This window comes from Sus scrofa, chromosome 15, assembly GCF_054392235.1.
Source record: "Sus scrofa isolate SSC_HxYL_T2T_F1_AM1 chromosome 15, Sscrofa_HxYL_maternal_Yorkshire_Landrace_v2.0, whole genome shotgun sequence".
NCBI classification, from domain to species: Eukaryota; Metazoa; Chordata; class Mammalia; order Artiodactyla; family Suidae; genus Sus; species Sus scrofa.
The window spans coordinates 152,371,831-152,396,106 of NC_139397.1; the positions used below are offsets into that span (position 1 = coordinate 152,371,831).

The 24,276-nt window shown below is 51.8% G+C and overlaps 2 long non-coding RNA genes across 5 annotated transcripts in view; both read left to right on the plus strand.

The window, feature by feature from the left end:
* The first annotated feature begins 699 nt into the window (after positions 1–699).
* LOC146396235 (uncharacterized) lies at positions 700–11,074 on the plus strand. The gene is made up of 3 exons (XR_014829205.1): positions 700–1,513; positions 5,063–5,962; positions 7,014–11,074. It is a non-coding gene; the product is annotated as an uncharacterized LOC146396235 (long non-coding RNA).
* Positions 11,075–13,757: 2,683 nt separating this feature from the next.
* Positions 13,758–24,276, plus strand: part of LOC146396236 (uncharacterized) — a 160,918-nt gene continuing 150,399 nt past the window's right edge. For 2 of the 4 annotated variants that reach the window (XR_014829197.1, XR_014829200.1), the window contains exon 1: positions 13,758–15,655. This is a non-coding gene — a long non-coding RNA (uncharacterized LOC146396236). Of the gene's footprint in view, positions 15,656–18,674; positions 18,801–21,947; positions 22,102–24,276 lie in introns of all 4 variants that reach the window. The other 2 variants (XR_014829201.1, XR_014829198.1) reach the window with 2 other exon arrangements.

Below are 24,276 nucleotides of genomic sequence, written 5' to 3' on the forward strand. Positions count from 1 at the left end.
AGCGGGACAGATACACACTTCTGTCCGCTGTGTATATGGTGGATGTGTATAGCGGTGTAGGTATACAGCCTTGGGAGAGCCTGCACCACTGGACCCAGCAATTCCACTTCCTGTCACTTATTTTTAAAGAACAACCAGAGACACAAACATTTCCATGCCAGTGCGTTCTCGGCAGCATCGCTTATAACAGGAAACATCTGGAAGGAGCCTCTTTGTCCTTGAATCCTCCTTCGGCTATTTTCTTCCTCGTGTCCGTGGGCTTTCTGGCAAACACAGCCAGCTGAGCGCCCGCGAGATGCCAGGTTTCCTTGGTTCGTTCGCTCATTCATTTATTGGCTCAGCAAAGGCACTTTATTGAGCACTTACTATGGGCTGTGCTCCGGAGTCTCACGGCGTCACAGTGTATCATGAGGGAGACAGCTCATAACCAGGCGAACAGACTGTAGATTACGTAATTGTAAGTTGTGGTGAGTGCCATAAAAGAAAGAGATAATGGCCCCCCAGAGAAACCCACGGGGACCTTACCTGGACCGCGTGGGCAGGACAGGCCTTGCCACGGAGGGAACCCCCAGGTTCCCTCGTACCCGTTGGGAGGCTCCAGCTGTGGAAGGACGGGCAGGGTGTTCCAGGCAGAGGGCACTGGTTGTGAGATGGTCTCGGGGACCTGGGTGTGCGTGTCTGGAGACGCCAGGAGGGGCCGGGAGGGGCTGCTGGCGGGACCGCGGGGCTTAGGCTTCGAAAGGCCACTGCTTTTCACTGGATGCACCATGAGAACCTATGAGGCGTTCCGTGTGGCCCCGGGTAAGCTTGAGAAAGGCCACGCTGGCAACCACCAGAGACACTGGACGCTGGGTGACAGGACGTGGAGAAGGCAGAGGGGGACCAGGCGGGAGCGGGCAGCAGAGCGGGGATGAGGCGAGAGATGGCGGGGCCGGCCCAGCGCCGAGGAGGGGGCCGGCGGCGACACCGCAGGTGGGTGTGCAGAGTGCCCTTTGTCCCCGCAGTGGCTTTTATCAGATAACCCTCCCCTCAAAACCCTCCGCCGGCAGCTTCGTTCCAGTCCAAGATGCGCGTCTCGAGGAAGGGAGGCCCCCATGGAACAATGGAGAACAAAGGGGACCATTTCCAGCTTTTGAGTCCAAATTAATATTTGAAACTTCCCATATGGGGTTGAACGCAGGAAATAGGTCTTTGTAGTCTTTCAAAGGCTAAATCTTTGGGCACCCAATGTTGTAAACATATTGATGCCATAAACAGCAGATTTGGGAAGAATGCAGCGTGAATGAGAGACAGTTTCTTTCCACTCTCAGTCCCTAAACGCTCCAGAGGCTGGGGTGGGGCGGGGAAGAGTCCGGGGAGGCGAGGCCCCGAGACCTGAGGACGGCCCTCCCGCCTGAGGCAGCGAGAGACCCCACTGTCCAGAGCAGCTCTGAGGCCACTGTGCTGGGCTTGCCAAGGAGGCAGAAGAGAGCGGCCCGTAATTCCTGAGTGGACCACCCCTGCCAGCCGACCGGTGAGATGGAGAGGCCAAGAGGGGACCCTGGAGATCAGAGGGAGTTCCTCTGGAAGGGGCTGTCATGGGAGCCCCGATCTGGAACGGAACAGCGTGAGGGGTGTCCCATTCTGACCCTGGGCTTAGTGAGAGCTGCTTCCAGGGTGTGTCCAGGGAGACTTGACAGGGTCCTCTGTGCTGGGGAGACCCTGACTCCCTCGGGGTGTGAAGCTGTGTGATGGGGCTGTAGTAGCAGAGTAGGGGTGTTTTTCTCGAGACAACTGTACTCCCAGAGACCTCGTGTGGGCTCCACGCCTAGACAGCCTGGGGTCAACCATAGACACATGGCTCAGGGGTGAGCCATAGAGAGACCACTTGGGGGTCAACCACAGGTGGCCAACCCGGGGGCTCAGCCATGAAGACCCAGGCCCCGGTCAACCTCGATCCTGTCCACAAGGACCGCCTGGAGGATGGAAAGCCCTCAGCAGGGAGGAGCTAGAGGCGAGTGACGCTCGCCAAGAGAACTGAGAAATCCAGTGATGGGATCAGAGGCATCTCCAGAGAGCTCACCAAACATGGAGAGTCAGCTTGAAGCCCCAGGGGCACTGACCTTAGGTCAGCAGGATGGGACCAGCCAGGGCAGACCTTCCCTGGACCCACACCCTCCAGCAGACACAGACCCAGCGGGAGTCCAGGGCAGCCAGTGGCTGGAGGAAGCCCTTCTCCCTTGAATCCTTTTCCTCATCCCCACTCACCCAACTCGTCCTGGGGAATTTGTATTCATCTTCTGGGACTTAAAAGTGACTTGGTTGTCACATCTAGAAACCTTTCCTAAGAGCCGTCCTCCGCCCCCGCCCCCGGCCCTGTACCGTCATTGGCTGAGCACTTGTGCATGTCCCAGGTTACAGCCTCCAGGGCTGGGGACTGTGCCTGTGGCCGGAATGTAGGAGGCAGCCGATATTTTTTTAGAGTGAGCAGTCGAAGGGGAAGTAGCTGACTGGGTTGTTTCACTTATACCAACAATAATATGCAGCCAATTAAAATCAGGCCTTAAAAACACTTAGCAGAATAAGGAAAGTCCGATTATGTATAAAAATTTGAAAAGTGTGGCTACTTCTATACCAGCATACACTTACCTTAAGGGCTAAAATTAAGAAGACCGACAACACCAAATGTCGTCAAAGTCAGGGAGCAACCAGAATATTGTGGGAACGTATGTGGTAAAATAACTTTGGAAACATCTGCTAGTTTCTTACCCTGTGACCCAACGATTCTCCTCTAGGTGTTGATCTAAGAGCCATAACAACGTGTGCTCACAAAGAGACTTGTACAAACATGTCCACAGTCATTTTGCAGATAATAACCCCAAATTGGAAACAGGCTGGGTACACATCAGTAAGAGACTGAGTTAATACATTGTGGTGTATTTCCACAATGGATTACTCCTTGGCAGAAAAAGGAAGAAAGTATTGATATGTACAACAACATGGGTGAAAATTAAAAATTTATGCTGAATTTGTGAAAGAGGGCTTATTCGTAAGAGTACATACTTCTGGTTCCAGTCATATAAAATCCCAGAATAGCCAGAGCTGTTCTGTAGAAGGAAAAATTGGGCCCGGTTGTCTGCGGAGCAAGAGAGGAGTTGGGAGACCTGGGAAGGGTGACAGTGAGATTCTGTATTTTGAAAGGAGGTTGACTACACATTTGTCAAAACTTGGCAACTATATATGTTAGATTTGTGCATCACATATAAATTTTACATCAAAAGAAATGAACCTATTATTGAGTTATAGTTAATGGCAAGCCTGCTGAGGCATTTAGGGGAAAATGTATTAGCATTTGCAATTTGATTTGAGTTGCGTTGAAGAAAACAAGAATCTGAAAATAATGGCTATTTGTATATGTACAACTGATTTACTTTGCTGTGTGCCTGAGAGCAACACAACTTTGTGAGTCAACTATATTCCAATAAAATTAAAAAATAAACAGTGCAGATGAATAGATGGGTGGGGAATTGACGGGGTGTCGTAAGAGGCGAGTGGTGAGACCTAGACCGTGACCCTCTGGGCACTCGCTGTGTATGGGTTTCCCGTGGCTGCTGTAACAAAGTACCGAAAACTGGGGGCTTAAAACAACAGATTCATTCTCTCCCAGTTCTAGAGGCCAGACGTCTGACCGAAGATGTAAGCAGGGCTGTGCCTGCCTGGAGGCTCCAGGGAGGTCCTGCTTCCTGCCATTTCCCCCTGGGCTGGATGCCTGCATTCCTTGGCTTGTGGCCACATCACTCCACTCTCTGCTGCTCTGATCACATTGCCTCCTACTTGGTACCACATCTCTCTCTGCCTCTCTGTCACGCATAGACTTGTGATGGCGTTTAGAGCCCGCCCTGATAGTCCAGGGTAATGCCACTCTCCTCCCCATCTCAAGACCTTTAACTTAATCAGAACTGCAAGAACTCTTTTCTAAATAAGATTTACAGGGATCCAGGGATTGGGACCTGATATCTTTGGGAGCCCTTATTCATCCTAATATATAATGTAAACTTCTCTCAGTTTTGCTGTGTGTGTAAAGGGGAAGGTATAGACTTCCCACAACTGCCCTGCCTCCACATACCCACAGACTCCCCACTATCCAAATCCTATACCAGAGGGCACATTTGTTACAACTGCTGAACCTACCTTGATAGTCATCATCACTCAGAGTCGGTAGCTTATACTAGGGCTAACTCTTGGTGTTGTGTGTTTCATGGGTTTCGACGAATGTACAATGACATATATCCACTATATTATGGTACAAAGGATAGTTTCACTTCCCTGAAACTCCTTCCTTCTCTGCCTGTTCATCTTTCCCTGGCAACCACTGATGTTTTTGCTACCTTCATAGTTTTTTCTTTGAAGGGTTCAGTTTTATTCTGTGTGTGTGGTTGTCTAGTTTTCCCAACACTATTTATTAAAGAGACTCTCCTTTCCTCATTGAGTATTCTTGGCTCCCTTGTCAAATGTTAGTTGATTGAACATGCAAGGGTTTATTTCTGCACTCTTGATTCTGTTCCATTGTTCCATTTCTGGGCTCTTGATGTGGCTATTTTGCACTAATACTGTACTGTTTTGATTACCATAGCTTTGTAATGTGTTTTGAAATCAGGAAGTGTGATGCCTCCAAGATCACTTTGGCTATTCAAGGTCTTTTGTGGGTTCATGAGTTTTAGGATTTTTTTCTATGTCTGTGAAAAATGCCATTGGAATTTTGATAGAGATGGCATTAACTCTATAGGTGGCTTTGGGTAGTATGGGCATTTTAACAATATTACTTCTTCCAATCCATGAACATGGGATTTTTTCCATTTATTTGTATTGTGTTAAATTCTTTCATCAGTGTCATACTTGTCAGTGTATAGATCTTTCACCTCCTTGGTGATTATCCCTAAGTATTTTACTGTTTATGCTGCACGTAAATGGGTTTGTCTTCTTTATTTCTTTTTCAGATAGTTCGTTGTTAGTGTATAGAAATGCAAGTGAGTTTTGTAAGTTGATTTTGTATCCTCTAACTTTATTGAATTTGTTTTATTAGTTCTAACAGATTTTTGGTGGAGTCTTTAAGGTTTTATATATCTGCAAACAGAAGCAATTTTACTTTTCCCAACAAATTGGACCACCTAGAAGAAATGGGTAAATTCCTAGATGTTTAAGCTACCAAGACTGAATCACGAAGAAATAGAAAACCTAAACAGACCAATAATGAGGAAATTGAATCAGTAATGAATAATGTCCCAACAAAGAAAACCCAGGACCAGATGGCTTCATAGTGAATTCTACCAAACATTAAAGAAGAAGTGATGCCAATTCTTTTTAAACTCTTCCAAAATATTGAAGAGGAGAGAAGCTCCCCAATACTCCCAAACTCATTTCACAAGGCCAGCATTACCCTGATACCAAAGCCAGATGGGGACACTGCAGGAAAAGAAAACTACAGACATCATCCTTGATGAATACAGATGAAAAATTCTCAACCAAATACTAGAAAACTGAAAGCAACAGCACACTAAAATGATCAATCAAACACCCTAATCAAGTGGTACTTATCCCTGGAATACAAGAATGGTTCGACATACACAACTCAATAAATGTGATGCACCACATTGATAAACTGAAAGATAAAAATCATATAATCATCTCAACAGATGCAGAAAAACGTTTAACAAAATTTGACATCATTTCATGATAAACAAAGTAGGTATAGAAGGAACATACCTCAACTTAATCAAAGACCATGTTTGACCATACCACAGCTAACATCATACTAAATGATGCAAGGTTGAAAATTTTCTTCTAAGCTTAAGAACACGGGAATGTCTGCTCTCACCACTGCCATTCAGCATCATATAAAAGGTCCTAGCTAGAGCAATTAGGCAAGAAAAAATAAAAGGCTTCCAAAATTGGAAAGGAAGAGGTTTGAGTCTTTATATGTAAGGTGGGTTTCTTATCATTGGGTCTTGTTTTTTGAGCCATTCTGACAATCTCTATCTTTTAATTGGTGAATATCCCAGATTTGGATAGTCTGCTCTGTTTTCAATTTCAGTCTTTTTTTTTTCCTCTTTACTTGTGTGTTTTGAACGTTTCTATTGATTTACCCTCAAGCTCAGCGATTCTTTCTTCTGCTGTATCTGGTCTCTAATACGCACATCAAAGGCATTTTTCCGTTTTGTTAGTGTTTTTGATCTCTAGCATCTCCTTTTGAATCTTTCTTAGGATTTACATCTCTCCGTTTTCATGGCTCATCTGCTCGTGCATGCTGTCTCCTCTACCCATTAGTGCCCTTAGCATGCCAATCATCATTGCTTTAAATTCCCAGTCTGATAATTCCAACCTCCCTGCCATAACTGAGTCTGGTTCTGATGCTCCCTCTGTCTTTTCAAAGTGGGTTTTTTTTTTGGCTTTTTGTATGTCTTGAGATTTTTTCGCGATGGCCAGATGTGATGTCCTGGGTTAAAAGAGCTGCTGCAGACAGGCCTATGGTAAAGTAGTGGTGACGTGTAGTCCTAGGACCAGGTCTCTCTCTCTCTCTCTTTTTGGCTTTTTTAGGGCCACACCTGTGGCCTATGGAGGCTTCCAGGCTAGGGATTGGATTGGAGCTGCAACTGCCAGCCTACCCCTCAACCACAGCAACTTGGGATTTGAGCCGCGTCTGCCACCTATACCACGGCTCATGGTGACACCAGATCTCTGACCCACCAAGGGAGGCCAGGGATCAAACCTGCATCCTTACGGATCCTGGTTGGATTCGTTTCCCCTGAGCCATGACGGGAACTCTGTAGGTCTCGTTTTTTTATGAGCCTGTGCCTCTTGACCACGCACTTCACGAGTGACTCTCGCTTTCCTCCCCCTCCAGGAGGGCGGGGGCGGGGGGGGCCAGCATGGGGAGAAGTCTGGTGTTTTCCTCCCCAGCACAGGCGCAGGCTAACTAGTTTCTCGCTGGGGCAAACCACTCGTGCTTTGCAAAATGCTATCTTTCCCCTCCCCAGGAGCACAGGAAGGTTTTGCCCCAGCGTTCCCCGAGAGGACGGGATTGAGCTCCTGGAGGAATAACGCACAAAGGCATGGGGCCCCCACTGACTGGATCCCCCTGCAGGTTTAGCTCTCAGACTTGTCTGCCCTGAGCCCCCAGCAATTCCCCCGCCAGGGCTCCGGCTTTTCTCCTCAGGCAGGTCTCTGTGGACCTTCCTCCTGGTAGGTTTCTGCCTGGTAAGTTGTGAGGCTCCGTGTCTGCCTGCTGGTCTCTCCAGCTTGGGGAGCCGTGGTTTTCCCTGTAACCTCACTGCTCTGATAGAGCCAAGAATTGTTCATTCTTCAGTTTTTACTTCTGGTTAAGACAGAGTTATAACTTCCAAGCTCCTACATGCTGGAGTGGAAACTGGAACTCCAACACGCCTTTCTATTTCAACTTTTTTTCCTACGGTAAGTATGTGTCATGTCTATAACGAGACTATTATTTTCAGCGTTAAACTTAAAGGGGCGGGTTCTACCTTTGACTCAGTACTTAGGCTTTTGAGCAAAGGGAGACAAGCTTTATAAGCAAAGATGCTCATGGTGATAATACAGACTCCTCTGGAAAGAGCGTAATCATCTAATAGGAGGAGAATGCCTGTATAAGCTATGCTGTAACAGATTGATGGCATGCGAATGTGAAAAGGAGGTTTAAAAAGAGTTTTAAAGCAACACGAAAAGGCGTGACCTGAGCTTGTAAATTCAAGCAGTGTTTCAAAAGTTTTATAGATTCCAAATTTTCCATAATGTAAATACTCGTTAATTTATATTTAGAAAAAGTGTTATAAAATGCCACTCTTTGGAAGGCCCTCCTAGTCTTCTGGCCTCCCCCTGGGTCCCCCAGTGGCTGCCTTATTGTGGCCAGGCCTCCCTGCCTGGAGGTCTCAGCTGGCCTGACACCCTCCCCCCACCCTGTCCTGGGGAGGCAGAGTTCGGTCCACCCCCAGCTGAGCCGTGTGCAGTTGGCAGGAGATTTTTCGGTCAGGTCCATCCACTTGGAGGAAATTGGTTTCCGTGGTTGCTGAGTCTAACCGCCAGGTTCCATTTCAAGTTCAGCAAATTTCCTCCTTTCCTGTCACCAGGCTATCAGCCCAGCTTCTGTCTGATCCGTGGCTTTTACATTCTTCCAGCTCGAAGGTGCAGACAGCCACGAGCTGGGTTTTAGAATGACTGAAAACTCTCGAGGCTCTGGGCCAAGACAAACAGGCTGGTGGAGAACTCAGTCTTGGGGTGCCTTGGACGGCAGGGCCAGGCATGGCTCTCAGGGCCAGGGCCGGCAGACGGCGGTGCGGTGGCCCCCGGCGAAGGGGAGCAGGTTGTACTGGGCTGGGAAGAGGGCACGGCTGGCCAGACACGCTCTGTCCCCCTGCAGGCAGGTCCCTTCCCACATGCCTGCCTTGATGACAGTTTCCCAGTCGGAAGGAAGTCAGTCCATGAAAGTCACCGCCCCCGACTGCCTTCCTCTGCCCAGAGCAGAAGCGGCCGAACGAGCCCCATCCCAGGCTGATCACGGAGCCCTCGAGCTGTCCATGTGAAAGCTTTCAAACACGAAAAGGAGGCCCGCTGGCCTCTGGCTTGTGTCTTGAGCTTTTGAATTAGCAAGTCACCGACCAGGCGCATGTTTCCCACGTGGCTGTTTTGCGTGGCAGGGGCTAGTGCCTTGCAGATTCAGAATCCAGATCACTACCGGAGGACAGTAAGCGTCTGGTGATCTGGGAAGGAAACCCTTCCAGACTTAATCGAGGGCCCATGTGACTCCCTGAGCTACAAAGAGCACATGCTGCTGCCCTGGGTCCCTTTGGGCGCCCCTGAAATCAGACCCAGGAGGATGCAAGTGGTTGGCTTGGGAGGGGTCCAGGTGAGGAGCAGGGGAGGGAGGAAGCTGATGATGGCTGGTGAGCAGGACCCTGTGAGGCTTTGGGGTGGTCTGGGAGTTGCTTGCTGTCCCCGGGGAGTCTCAAAAGCTGGGCTGTCTGTTCACTGACTCCCGATTTCACCACACCACCCCTAAGTCCCTGGTGGTTTAGGGCTGCTCCCCACCCCCCGCCAGGACTAAGCAAGCTCCCACTGCTGGAAGGGCCCAGGCAGAGATGCAGAGATGGGGCACCAGGCGGCCATGTGTGGGGACACCCCTGCTGCGTGGGGATAGGAGGGGGGGCATATGTGTGTCTGTGACACCCCTCTCCCTCAGAAGGCGTGAGACCCTCGTGATGTGGCTGGCACCTGAATTCTAGATGATTCTTCAACTTAGACTCAATCCGTCAGCTCGGGAAGGGAGCACTCACTGAGCGTCGCCCAGTGTCCCGGGCCTGGGACTGCGGGGAGCAGAAGAGAGGAGACCTCACTTCCGGAGCTGCCCTGACCGCAACCCACACATAGTGGTGGACGAGGGTCAGGGACACAGCCAAGGGGGCCTCTGAGTCTCCATCACAGCAGACCTGGGGACCCCGGGGGCCGCGGCCGTTGGCACGAGAATGTGGGTGTCCAGGGAAGCTCGGTGACCTGGTCCCGTCACAGGACTGCCGGTCACGTGCAGCGTCCTGCTCACACGGGGCCAGCAGCCGGGTCTCTGCCCAGCTGCCCCCCCCGCCCCAGACTTGGCCCATGGAGTAAACTCAGGCCTCCCTGCTTCAGCGGTCAGCGCACGGGCGGCGGAGGCTGCTGGTAAGTTAAGAGCACTTTCTGCCGAGTCTGTGTCTGTGGACCTGCTACTTTCTGCAGTTTCTGTAACGAACTATCACAAATTGGTGGCTGAAGACAAAGGAAATGTAGTCTGTCCTGGGTCTGGTGGCCGGAAGTCTGCGATCGCGGGGTCTGCAGGCAGACTCTCTTCGAAGCCCCAGGGAGAAGCCGTGGCCGGCGACCCTTGGCGTGTGGGTGCATCAGCCCAGCCCTGGCACTGCCTTCACGCTTCTTCTCTCCCTGGCATCACCTCCCCTTCTCTTCCTCAGAAGAACGCCTGTCTTTGGCCCTAAGGGATCTCGTGGGTGGTCTCCTCTGGGGATCCTTGACCTAACTTCATCTGCAAAGACCCTTTTGCCAAATAAATACCCATTTACAGGTGACGGGCAGGCCTGCCTCTTGGGGGCCAGCATTCAATCCGCCACAGCTTGCTTTGGGGACTGAGAAATTAAACAATTACCTTCTACGTTTTCACCGATTGATATTGAAGGTGGTCTCACAGCAGCCTCAGGCGCAGACGCAGAGGCGGCCTGGTGGCGGGACAGCCTCGGGGAGCCCTTCCGGAGCTGCCGACACACCTCCAGGAATCTCGGCCCTTCCCCCACCTCCGAGGTCGCCGCCAGGGCTTTTAACCCCTGCTTTTTCTCCCAGTTGCCAAAGGGCTGGGAATAGGGCGAAGTAAAAGCAGGGTTTCGAGCCCCAGCCACGGTGTTGGCGGGACCTGTGAGCTTGGGCAAGCGCACCCGCACGCCTCTCAGCACCCCATTTTTCCCGCCTGACATGCAGATAAGCTCTGCTGTCACCCCTCCATCTACTGTCAGGGATGCAGGAAGCTCAGGTGTTAAAGGGTTTGGGAAAAGGTAAGGTGCCACAAAGCATCATCTAACTAGAGACCAACTCAGACGTGGCAGCTGACAAATGGGAAGTTTTACATCAAATAATTCTTTAAGGATGAAATAGGATAAAATGTGTGATAGTAACTGACATTTTACTGGCGCTTAAGCAATATCAGTTATAGTAATAATGTCTTGAAAACTGGGAGTTCCTGTTGTGGCTCAGTGGGTTAAGAACCTGACTAGTATCCATGAGACGCAGGTTCGATCCCTGGCCTCACTCCGTGGGTTAAGGATCCAGTGTTGCAGTGAGCTGTGCTGTAGGTTGCAGATGAGGCTCGACCCTGCTGTGGCTGTGGTGTAGCCTGGCGGCTACAGATCTGACTCAACCCTTAGCCTGGGAACTGGCGTGTGCCACAGGTGCGGCCCTAAAAAGAGAAAAGAAAAGAAAACCATGTCCCCTCCAGGATGATGTTCTGGCTTATAAAATTTTAGCTATTACACAACTATAGGAAAAAAGAAAACACAGATTAAGCAAAATGAAGCAAAATTACATTAATCAGGGAAATCTATAAATAACATAGTTTCAGACTTTTCCGCTTCTAGGAATGTACAGTTATTTTATAAAAACTGGATCGACAAGTCTATTTTCATGCCATTATTTTCAATGCTTGTCCAGAATTCTGATCACTCTACTGTTGAACATCGAGGTTGGATTTCTTCTCATTTTTGGTGTGATAATACTGATAGAACATGCTCGTAGCTAAATCCCTGTCACCGAAGGTTGATTAGGTGAAAGAACAAACTAGAAGTTACTTGCATATATATTTTTAGAGCTGTAGTAAAATACGTATAAAATCTGCCAATTCACCATCTTTAAACGCATCGCAGTGGAACTGAGACTGACAGCACCGATGGCCCGAACCCAGACTGGGACCTGAACCCTGTGCCTGGACCTGAACCCGGCCTGAACTCATATGGGGACTTGAACCCACGGTTTTCACTGAGAGTCACTCACCCCGTGTCTGGACTCACTGAGGTTCAGGTTCTTCAAGTCTCGGCGCAGAAGGAATTCAGCCAGAGAGCAAGTGACAGGCAGGAAGTAGACTTGTTAGGATGGGACGCTTGGGAGAGACGCAGGCGGGCAGGCGAGGAGGCTGGGCCCCTGCCTCCCGTGGGCGACGGTTTCATCCTCCGGGGGGAGGGGGGGTGGGAAGAGCCCGCCTCTCCCTTTCGGGAGGAGCAGCTTCTCCTTGATGTCCCGCAGGGTGTGTATTCAAATCCGCGGAAGGGCGCTCCTCAAACTCCGGCCCTTGGTCTGATTCCGAATGCAGGCCTCACCCCGTCCCCGACCCAGTGACTTGAGGCAGTTCTTGCACCTCCGCTAGTCAGGCCAGCCTGCCTTGTGCGGAGGGCCTTCTTGAGCAGGTATTCACTCCCGTGGTCTCCCATCGGCCCCTAGGTTTTCCTCTCCATCCGTGGTCCCTCGTTGGGACTTCCACAGCCGCCTGTGCCGGCTCCATCCCTGCCAGAACTCGGTACAGTCACATCTCTCTACAGCTGTCACCACTCTCTCCAGAACACTCTTGACCTCACCAAACTGAAACTCCCCATTAAGCCCTGGCTCCCCATTCCCCACCCAGCCCGACCCCAGCCGCCATCTACAGTCTGTCCCTGTGAATGTGGCTGCTCTAGGAGCTTCACGGACGTGGAATCACCCAGCAGCTGTCCTTTCACGAGTGGCTTATTTCACTTAGCACAGCATCCTCGAGGTTCGTGCATGTTGTGGCATGTGTCAGAATATGCTTCCTTTTTTGGGCTCTGCCCACGAATAAGTTCCCAGGCCAGGGATGGAACATCTCTTTGCATTCATGGTTTTAATTCTTCTGGGCGTATACTCAGAAGTGGAATTGCTGGACTGTCTTGTAGTTCCATTTGTAACATCTGGAGGAACTGTCTGCTGTTTTCCCTCGTGGTTGCAGCATCTTACATTCCCACCAGCAGCACCCAAGGGTTCCAATTTCTCCACATCCTCGCCAACACTTGTTATTGTCTGTTTTTCTCCCATGGTAACCATAGTAACCATGGTATGAGGGACAATGTGCATATTTTCAAGGCTTTGACTTTTTAAAAATGTTTTAAAGTTTTATTAAAGTCTAGTTGATGGACAAGGTTGTGATACCTTGCTGTACAGTTAAGTGGTTCTGTGATATGCATACACACATCCATTCTTTTTCAGATTCTTTACCCAATACCCTGTGGTAATCTGTCTGGGACAAGGCTTTGACGTTCACTGCCAAAATTTTCAGCCGAAAAGTAAAACTTTGCACTCTTACCACCAATGGATAGAGCAACCTTTCCCACCATCCTCATGAATGCAGCGCATCCTTGCTAATTTTTTGATGGGCTTTTGCAAGAGGACGTGTGAGCGTGACAAGATGGGCACAGGGCACAGGGCCTGCTTGACCCGGAGAGAGACCTGCCTGGCCGAGACCACACCCCAGCCGATCGGCCCTCTCTAGGGTAGGTATCCTGTTTCAGCTCCATGAATTAGGTCTCCAGTCCAGAGTTTTCTTTCTTTTTTGCTTTTTTTTTTTCTTTTTTGTCTTTTTGCCTTTTCTAGGGCCGCTCCCACGGCATATGGAGGCTCCCAGGCTAGGGGTCTAATGGGAGCTGTATCCACTGGCCTGCGCCAGAGCCACAGCAACCCAGGATCCGAGCCGCGTCTGTGACCTACACCACAGCTCACAGCAACGCCAGATCCTTAACCCACTGAGCAAGGCCAGGGATCGAACCCGCAACCTCATGGTTCCCAGTCAGATTCATTAACCACTGAGCCATGACGGGAACCCCCAGAGTTTTCTTTCTGATGGGCACACTGAAACCTCTACAAGAGTCAAGAGAAACTCCTTGAAGGTCCAGAAAGTAAGCTGAAGCCCTTGTCCCATCAGAAGCCTGGTGTTAGTCAGTCAGCCTTTGGGGGGAGGGGAACATAAGACGAATCAAGTGGCTGTTTCCCCTTGGTATCATTTTACAATCTGAGTTGTGATCCAGGGCTCTGAGCCCCCAGGCCTCCAAAACCTTCACGAGTTCACACCCAGTCCTTCGCAACGTTGAGTGACAGACAGAGAGCCCTCCCCTGCCCTGGGAGCCCTTCCTTCCCCAAAGACCTGCTGGAAAAGGAACGCCCGCTTCTGCAGGACCAGCACTTTCCACCCAGTCACGTCACCGCTCTCCACCCAAACCGAGCTCCTACTGCCATCTGGGGCCCATTGCTGAGCTCCGGAAATGGGTAGTTATCTTCATGTGCTGTGGGAAGAAATGGCTTATTAAGATGAAAAGAAGTTAATTAGATGAAAAATATGCACGTGCTTGTGCAGACCAGACCTCTACTGATGGCTTCTCCTGGCTTCCACGATCAGTCGGGTCGGGGACTCTGAGCTTGCGGTCATCAGACGGATCCTGCCGGATGTCCCTCTGCAGAGTCCACACCTGCAGTTCAGCCTGGAGCTTTTGGGTCATCTGTGGACATGCGCAGAGCAGCAAAAACTGAGTCTTTGCACCCATTCTGGGATGAAGCTGAATCAGGAGACCCTTTTTGCCTTCTTGCTTCAGCTCTTGCTCTGTAAGTAGGAGTCCTTTTTGCGGCCTATTTAATGCTATGTTTTCTTGTATTTTTGTGGTTTTTTTTGGCTGCTGACTTTTGCTCTTTAAAATAACGCCCAGCCTGGTGCTGAAGAACTTGCTTGCTCCTGAGGGCAAGAGGCCAGACACGCCTTATAGGGAAAATAGAACACGTTAGAGAAGCTTTAGTTCAGGCCTGAGTTGTAGTGCTGTTGGCTGTGAGGTCAACACTAGCGAGCCAAGTGCGTGCATTAAATACCTTGTCTGTAAAGGAGAAATACACACGAAACAAAGTCATGTCTTGGTCGGTGGGCGAAGACGCTGGGACCAGGGCGGTAACTCTCGGACGTAACTTATGCAGATGATGAGACGGATTACGAGTGTTTGGCCCATATTATCAAAACATGTGCTGGGGTGGTTGAAGATGGAGAGCGAAGTTTTAGCTGTTGTTCAGCCACACACAACTTCTGGCACGTCCGGTCTTAGCCTCCAACTCTGCTCCGTTCCTACTTCGCATCCGTGGAGACTGCGGGGCACCCCAGCCCGCGTTGGGTCCCAATCTCATAACTAATTAGCTCTCGGGATTTTAAAGCTCCAGTTCTGAATGAAATCGAGTTCGGAGATGATGGTGGACGTGGGTGGTTTTTTTTTTTGCTGGAAGGAACACCGCTCACGCACAGCAGCATTATACAGAGACCCGTATGCCCCGCGCAGCCCACCTGGTTGGCGGCCGGCCCCACGCCGGCCCCTTCGTCCCGGGCGGCGAACCTGCGGCAACCGCGGGAGTCCTCCACCGGGCTTCCCAGCTTCCCTTTCGGCGAGGCGAGACCACGTGGCCCAACGCGGCCAATGAAACTTTACGTGCCGAAGGGGTTTCTGGGAAAGTTTGTGCGCTTTCCTATAAAAGGGGACAGATGCGGTTGGCACCAGGCCGCACCCCTTTCCCCTCCTTCCTGCTGGGATGCGGATGTGATGTCTGGTTCTGCAGAAGCCACTTGCAACCATGAAGAAACAAGCCTGAGGGCAACAGCTAATTTGGCGGGACGGTGGCTGGAAACAATAGAGCCTTGGCCTGCGACGGCATCGCCGAGCAGCCAAACCTGCCTCCAGAGTTCTGATGTGAGAAAAGCCCCTGCCGCTGAGATGGTGACTTACTCACCGAAATCTGCCCCCTTTCTTTCTGGACACACAGCTGGACTATATTTCCGTCTGCCATTGCAGCGAGGTGCGGCTGCGGCACTGGGTTCGGGCCAGGGTGTGCCCCTCCGGGTCTGGCCCCTGGACGCCCCCAGATGACTTTCCAGCCTCTTTCTCCCTTCCGCGCTGAGGGCGCACATGACGACGAGGCCCAGGGGCCGCGGATGAGGGGGGCTGGTCCATGCATTCCCCGGGGGAGCAGCATGTCTGCTGACCAGAAACACCTGCCTTGGATGTTTGGCGAAGTCGGCTTCTATCGTGGGGGAGCCATCACCCGCTGCGAGGTCAGTTCTTGTGGGCAGGGGGGTGTTACCAGAGATGAGCTTTGTGTCGCCACCTGAGGGCGCTCGCTGCAGGCAGGGGCTTTCTGATGCGGCCCTTACGGCGCGCTTCTGGGGCTTCTGGGGGCGGGGTGGGGGTGGGGGTGGGGGTCAGAATCCCTTCCCTGCTGCTCTGGTCAAACTGGCTGGGGATCCTGCCTGCGGCCTCAGCCCTTCCCAGGCTGGCAGTCTGCTTTTCTGCTCCCCTGTAGTTGGCTGAGATGCTTTCTTCCTTGGGTAGTGGTGTGCTGCGGTCACCTGCCAGGCCCTGGCACCAGCCTGCCTGGCACACTGTGCCGCCTTGGCTAAGCCCTTCAACCACCCTGACCCCTCGTTGCAGCTGGATCCCTCCTCCCTGGGGCACAGGGAGCGCTTGCTCGAGGCTCAGCACCTTGGAAGCCCACAGTAAACATTCTTGGTGGCAGCATTATTATTAAACCTAGAGACAGAGGCTCAGAGAGGCCTCAGTGACCTTCGGCTCCGACGTGGTCTGCCCCTGAGAAGTTGGCCTGTCAGAGCAGGGGGGAGCGAATTTCAGGATGGAGATGACATGGACGGGGACACCAGGCAGGTCACTATCTGTGCCCCGCGGGTGAGGACGAGTGGTGGCTGAGATTCAGAGAGGGGAAGCTCATGTCCGAGGTCACAGAGCCCGGAACAGGCAGGATAAAGACGGGGGCTTGGAGCCTTAATCCCGTTCCGGGGTTCCTCTCCAGACCACGATGGGGCGGAGTGTCCTGCGTTCTGGGTGACTAGCAGCAGGAGGGCAGCGCCTGGAGGCAGGCGGTGGTGCACTGCCGCCCTGGAATAAAGTCCCAGGCCTAGCCTGGGGCAGACACACGGGACCGGCTCTGGGGGGAAGCGGCTCCGGAAGGTGAGCGGCTGTAAATAAACAGTGGGCTGGGGCTCGGCTGTGCGTTCTGGCTAATCACCCCTGCAAATCCAATCAGGGCCGCTTCCCTCCCTGAAACCAATGGGACAGAGGGCCGTACTGGCTGCGGTCCTGCCAGCGGGCGGTATATCTTTCTTCTCTTTAAAGAGCCAGCTTTTTTCAAAGGTTCTCAATAAAACGTTTATATATATCATGCAAGGTACAAATAAATATTTTAACGTGATTGGAAGAATGCAGAGAATTGTAAAAAGTTATGGAAGTTTTACTTCTGATTGGCTTGGACTCCATAAACGCGGGTTTGATGTACTGTAATTTATGGGCGTGCAAAGCCAGCTCTTTGGCATTGACGGCGGCTGTTAATGCCGTAATGATGTTTAAACGCTGACAAATGAACTGCCTGCGTGCACCTTCGACACGGAGACGGGAATCGTTAGGCTGAAGATCTGCTTTGTCCCTCTGTCCTTCTCATCTCTCGGCCGACGGCCCGGGTCCCGGGTCCCGCACGGAGAGGGGAGCGCCACGGGGCCGCGGGGCTCCCTGGGGGCAAGGGGTGGGCACCCAGAGAGAGAGGAAGGCCGGGGCTGCTGCTTTTTCACACTTGCCCCTCATTATGGGCTTTCTCATTAAAATAACAAGGACCATGTCAGCTAGAAATGCCAGCACATGTTTTTACTTTGCTCCGCGATGGAAACCACATGTGGAAGAGGTGGCTTCCTTTTTTCCCTCCAAAATGCAAAAGGGGGAGCGGTCCAGGGTCCACCTCATGGCGCAGCGCCTAGTGGAGGCTGGGAGCCCCTCGGCCTCCTTGACCGGGGTGAGGGCTGTGCTTCTCCAGGCGGCCTCTCGGCTCTGCCTGGGAGGCTGGCGGCACTGAGCTGCGCAGCGGGCCGCCTAAATCTAGTGCCTGATGGACCACATCTGGCTGCGGGTCTCCAGGTCCCCCGCGCTGGCGCGGGGCGCGTTCCCATGGCAGGCGTAACCCAAGCAGACCTGAGCGGTTATTTATAAACTCTCCCAAATGCCAAACGCCAGGAAGGACCCATTCCCCCAGTTCGCAGGAACATATTTTCAGCATAACTCATCACTTTGAAGATGGGTCCAAACTTTTGTTCACATTTATTGGAAGGAAGTTGTTTTTCAAAGCCCCAGTCAGCAGGTGGCACCGCGCCAGCGCCCAGCAGCTTCTCTCGCTGGCGGCTCCGTGGCCTCCCATCCCCTGCCCTCCACCCAGCTCTCCCCGCGTCCTGCGCCCACCGACCCAGTCTCACCTTCCCGGCACCCCGCGGCCCCCTCACAAAATCACCTTCCTGCTTCCTGCCCCCCAGCCTCCCTTCCCCGCACACCCAACCCCCCACTCCGCCCCGCTGCAACCCCGCTACAATGTGCCTGCGGGTTAGACAGGACGCTTTCCCTTTGTAAGGGTTCTTCCTTTATTAATTTTTTTTTCTTTTAAAAAGGGAAAACCAGTTATTAGAAGTGGGGGAGGGCCCTCTCCTCTCCGAGATTCCTTAGGGTTTTCTGAGCCCTCCCAGACTCCCCCATCCTGCCCAGGCCGCTCTTTGGGGCTGGGTCCCCAGCAGACTTCCTCTGACGGAGTGTTCTCCCCTAGAAGCTCTGGCTGGAGCAGAATCCGGAGCCGCGGCTGAGGCTGGACAGCTGGTGTGGGTCCTTCACCCGGCCTGCTTGGCCCTGGTGGGCAGGCTTCGGAGGTGGGGGTAGTACCCCCTCCCCACTTCCCACCCCTCAACTGGGAAACAGGAATTCTAGGGCAGGTCCCAGGGCTCCTGGGGGAGGCCCCAGCCAAGTGGGGTCTCCCATGGCCTCTCTCCCACACCATGCTCTCCTTGCATGGCCAGCCTGGGCCCCATGAGCTCCAGACCCAGAGGTCCAGTCCTGTGTGGGATGGCTCCCCCCGAAGCCCAGCAAATGCCCCCACATCGTCCTGCCCTCAACAGAACTCATTTCTCCTTAACCTAAACTCCACTGATCCAACCAGAAGCCACAGTGGTCCCAGACCCCTCCCAGCGTCCCTGCCAGGTCACCAGATGTCTCCTGGGACTTATCCCCCTTCCCCACCCCCACCCCGTGCAGGCCCTCCTCACGCCTCTTCTGGACCAGTCTCAGCCTTGCAGGTCGGCTTCTCCGTGCCTCGTCTGTGAACCGGGGACATACCAGTATCCATCTCTCTGGGGGTGGCCGGCACTTCGTGCACCGCTGGTGAGAGGCCAGTCCTTTTTTTTCTTCAGCTTTGACAGTGGCCAGACACTGAAGTGCACAGAGTCTTTCTGTCTTGGTATGCCTCTAAACCTTTGAACCCAGATGGACTGAAAGCTAATATTTTGGATGGAACTGGGAAGACGGGTGGGAGCTTCCATTTTGCTTGGAAGGAAGCCGTGGAGGGCACTGGGCCCTGGTGTGGGAGATGGTGCTTGTGTTTGGGGGCTGCCTGATGGCCAGGGAAGGCTTGGGTTCTCCTCCTGGTGCCCTGCCTGGGGGTCCTGCAGCTGCTCACCACGGGGGGAGGGCAGTTTGGTTCTGCAGGTAGTGGCCTTGGTGTATCGAGGCCTGACCGCAGGTGCTAGGTTCTACCAGAACTGGCAGGGTTTGGCCCCTTCCTGCCGCCTTGTTCACTTTGTTTCCAATATTAGCAGTGGGACAGGAGGTCTGTTATAAAAACCCTTGCTGAGCCTCTGGTGCCTGGGAAGAAAGAGCCGCAGGGGAGCCAACTGACTTAAGCTGGTTGGCATCTAACTTCCTATAATGGGGGCCAGCCGCCTGCTCCCCTGCATTTCAGCTTGTTTGTCTAGAAGCAGCGGTTGCACTGGCTGGTCACGGGCACATTCTGGGCAGGGCTCCATGCCCACCGCAGAGCCTGCTGCTGCCCCCACGAACTCAGCTACTGACCTGTCAGTAACCCGGTGGGTCTGAGGGTCCTTCAGCCTCCCCGGCCTCCTGGTATCTGTGAACCCCAAGTAGCAGAGAAGGCCCCACAGCCGGCCCATGCGTCTGCAGTGGAGGGTTGCAGCTGGTGCCCAGACACCCTGTTACCCGCTGTCCCACTGCCAGCCTCTCGTTGGGGGGTCTTTGGGCTCAGCCCCTGCGTGGCTGCCTGCAGAAGACCCCCTGCCTTCCCACGCCAGGGCCCGTCCCCTCTCCTGGCGGGCGCAGCGCCGGGCTCTCTGGTCCCCTTTCATCACTTTGGGGTCACTCCCTCACGTTCTCAGGTGGAAGCATTTAAGCCCAGTCCCAACAGCCACCCCGGATTCCCTACTCCAGCACCGTGCCCCCTGCACGTGGGGCCCACATGTAGAGTGAGGTGGGCTGAGACCGGCCCAGCTGCCAAGAATGTGCTGGGAAGCCACCCTGGGTGCGGGGGATGCCGCTGGAGGGGGCGCTGTGTGAGCCCGCAGGGTAAGGAGCATCTTCCTCCCGCCTGGAAATGCCAGAGGAGGCCCCCTCGGAGTGGGAGGGGTTGCTGCAGCTGCCAGATGCTGTGAAGCGCTGCAGAGACAAACAGGAGGTGACGGGAGGGGGTGGAGAGGAGGCACACTGCGTGGCCCCCCACCCTGGGCTGCGGAGTGGCCCCAGCTTGGTGGCCTTACTTTGGCCCAAATGAAGTCAGACTTGGTTTCCCCAGCTCCCACCTCCCAGGCTCAGAGACCCCTGAGATGCTCTTCCTGTGGGACCCAGCAGCCCCCTGCCTCCCAGTACACCACGGAGGGACCACAGCCGACCTTGGGCTGTCCTTCCCCTGCCCGTTCTGCTTGGGTTTCTCTTGAAATTACTTTCGAAATATAGAACTTTGAAATACATTATATTCCCTTCCATCGGATCCCATAGTAACTCCAGAATCACCCTACAAGAGGCTCTTGGAGGTTCCAGGACTTTCCTGAGTCCGTGAGGTCTCGATGCCTTGGAGGGGTCAGAACCCGGTCTTCTCACCCTCACTGCCATTTTCTGCTTTTCCTGTTTGTGAGTGCCTCGGAGGTGGGGGCCTATGCCTTGTCTATTTCACAGAGCCTCCCTTTTTTATGGGTGGTTGCAGATTTGGGGAGAGATGGCAGGGGTTTGGGGTGTGAAAATCAGCTGAGCCGGGGCAGGGAGGCTGGGGCGGGGGTGCTCTTCTTGGACAACCAGCTAGTCCAAGCTCAGGACCGAGAGGTGTACCCCTGTCCTTGGCTCGAGGGGTACCCTGGGCGTTTACTGCATGAAGGGAGGGTGGATGGGGGAATGAAAGTTTGAATGGGTGTGGAAGGTTCGTGCTCAGCAAGAGCCTGGGCTGGGTGGGAGCCTGCGGGATCTCTGTGCCTCCCCCCCGGCCCCTTTGGGGGGAGCATGAGTTCAGGCTGGGGAGATGAATGCGCAGTGCCTCAGGAGGGTGACACATACATGCACCACCAGTTGCTCATTCTGGCCCCTCCCATGCTGGTGGCCCAGTGGCTGCCTGTCCATCACTGACACCTCGTACTTGAACCCACCACTCCTGCTTTGTGCCCTGATATCCAAGGAAAACCAGCCAGCTACTACCATCCCAGTTTTAAGGAACCTTCTAGATCCCCCTGCAGGCTCCTGCCGCACTTGTCTGCAAATGGGCAGGTCTGTGGTCCAGCTTGTCCATCTCTGCCAGCTCCTTGGTCTGACTGTCCTGGGCTTCTGTTCCTCCATGGCTTCTTGCCCTGCTGCTCTGGTGAGGCATGAAGAGGCTGGTGATCAGTTCTTCATGGCTAACTTCCTGTCTGTACACGAAGACTTCCAGCTTGTGATGGGGTAAAGCCAGGAAGCCATGACTCAGGCAGTAAAACCTGATTGGAAGCCATGAGCTCTTTCTCCTTGAGGAGCAATTTCAGTCAATGCATCACCCCAAACGGATTGGGTCATTCTGAGTTATGGTACAATGAAAATCGTTCCTGCCAAGAAGGAAATGCCGATGAAAGGCGAGGTGACTCGCATCAGCTCCCCATGACCCTGGCAGAAGTGAGATTCCTCTCCCTGCACCTGGAAAGCCTGTGACACAGGTGCCAGCCACAGGGAGCTCTGGACCCCAGCGTGTCCCCTGAGATGATGCAACATCCGGTTCCTCCAACCTCACCTTCCAGGACCCCCTTCCCATCACCTGGACACCTCTGCCCTCTTCTTTACTTCCAGGCTCCAGGCAGGCTGCCCTTAGCCTAGCATCACTTGGCTAGAAATTGCACAATTTCCATGTTAAGACCAGATTTGAAAAGCCATTTGATTTAACTTTCAATGTTACTTGGGTTCCTAGAGTGGTGTCTGTGATGGGATGACAGCAGGGAAGCAGGTTCTGGGTCCTCCTCTTTTTTTTACAAGAATATAGAAACATAACTTTCTTTCTTTTACAAATAGTTAACTCCTGGTGATGCCAGAAGGGCACTCGCTGGGTTGACCTCTGCGTCTTGTTCTCTTCATTCCTGAGGAGGGTACTTTGGAGGAGAAGCTATGGGACGTGCTCTCGAAACTGTAAAAACGCTGCTGATCAAACACCATTGCTGTAACCAAGGTATTGGAGAGAACTCTTGTCTGGCGATGGCACTTCAATGGAAACTAACCTCTCTGGTGTTTTGGAAACCCCAAAAAGGCAAAATTCTAGCATTGTGAAAGATTTGAGAGACAGCCACTTCTTGTTGGCAGCTCTGTTTCCTCCCACTGTTATTTTTGGCATTTCTTCATGCCCCTCTATTTCTTTTTCAGAAATTGCAATGATGGAAAAGTCTCACTGACAAGATTGCGGGGCAGGGGCCTGGGAATGGGATGAAAAAGATACCTTATGATGCAGGAGCCCATTTTCCCTAAGCACACTTTTTTTTTCATCATTAAACTAGGGATGAATGAATCTGGATGATAGAGTTTGCTTTATAATGTTTAAAATAGTATAGTGTTAAGATATATTTTATGCCTCTGATGAAATCTGATGAATCAGAAAACATGAAAACCATCTAGATACAAAATGTCTGAGAATGTTGGTTGAAGTATAACAAATATAATAGACACCACTCACTAAATGTAGCTTTTATAAGGTCCAAATGGAAAAGGGAATGGAAGCCAAAAACACATGGGAACAGATACTGTGGTGGTGCTGGTGGGGGGGGGGGAAGGCATGGGAATGACAAAAATGAGAATTGGGGTTACTTTGTGTGCCTTTTTAATTACTGATTTTTTGTTTGTTTGTTTTAATGGCTGAGCAGACAGGAAATGAATCTTTGAGCTCATAAGAAACTGGAGGTTAGAACTGAGGTTCTCACACAGGCGTTAATCCTGCTTCTTTAAAGAGCTACACTTTTAGTGAAAAGGTGGACCTGAAAAAAATTCAGCTGTTGGCATGGGGAGATGACAGGCCTGCCAACCTTGGTTGGATTCTGAAGAGAAATAATGATAGCTTTGGAGGTTTGTAATCATGGCTGTCCTTAAGAGTATCTGGGCTTTGAATTTATACTATCTGTGCGACATGGAGCCCCAATCTGAGAGAGCAGGCTAAAATCAGCCTTGGGCTGGCAATACCCTTGTAGTACTCAGCAGGAGAAAACACTTATGGGCACAGAGAAATTCACAGTTTAAACTGAAGATAAAGGGCCAATCCAAGGAGAAAATTAAACTGAGTATGTTTGGAGACAGAACAGACAGTTGGGTTAAATCCCTAAGAGCTTCAGGAAACAATGGTATCAAATAGATATTATAAATAGCCCAGATTAAAGACACAATGAAAATTTTTTAAAAATGGGAAAAAACAAGCCACCAACAAAGGAAAACAAAAGACAAGGTTTAAAAGACAAAAATGAACTTCTAGGAATGAAAAAAATAGAGAATGAAATTTAACAAAATCTGGAATGGTTAGGTTAAAAAGCAGATTAGACACAACCGAAGAGAGAATTAGTACAGTGGAAGTTCACTCTGAGCAGCAAGAGGGGCAGCCGGCGCGGAGAGGAAGAGACGGCAGCAAGAGGGGCAGGTGGCGCGGAGAGGAAGAGACGGCAGCAAGATGGGCAGAAACGGAGAACAGGCTAAAAGGTTCAAACACACACACACACAACAGGGGTTCCACATGGAGCGAATGAAGAGAAGAGAAGTGAATCAACACCCAAAGAGATGGTGGCTGAAATTTTTCCAAAACTGAGGATAGTCCTGAACCTCTGAGTCAGGGAAAATGTAATTCTAAGAAGAATAGATAAAAGGAAATTTACATCTGGATATATAGCAGTAAGCACTGTAAGAACACCAAAGACAAAGAGGATACTTTAAAAGTAGCCAGAAATAAAAGATTACCTAAAAAGTAATGTCAATTAATGTGGCTGCTGCTTCTCAACAGTAACCAGAAGACAGTGAAATTATATCTTCAAAGTGTTGAGAGAAAATATAAATCTCTACATAATTAAGCTTTCATACAGGAATTGGGAAGAAATTGGAGTTCCCGTTGTGGCTCAGGAACCCGACATAGTGTGGTTGAGGACACAGGTTCCATCCCTGGCCTCGCTCAGTAGGTTAAGGATCCGGCTTTGCTACAAACTGCAGCATAGGTCGAAGATGCAGTTCGGATCTGGTTTTGCTGTGGCTGTGGTGTAGGCTGGCAGCTGCAGCTTGGATTCGACACCTCACCTGGGAACTTACGTATGCCATAGGTACGGCTGTAAAAAAGAAAAAAAAAGAAAAAAAAAAAGCGTTAGGAAGAAATGATGAAAAA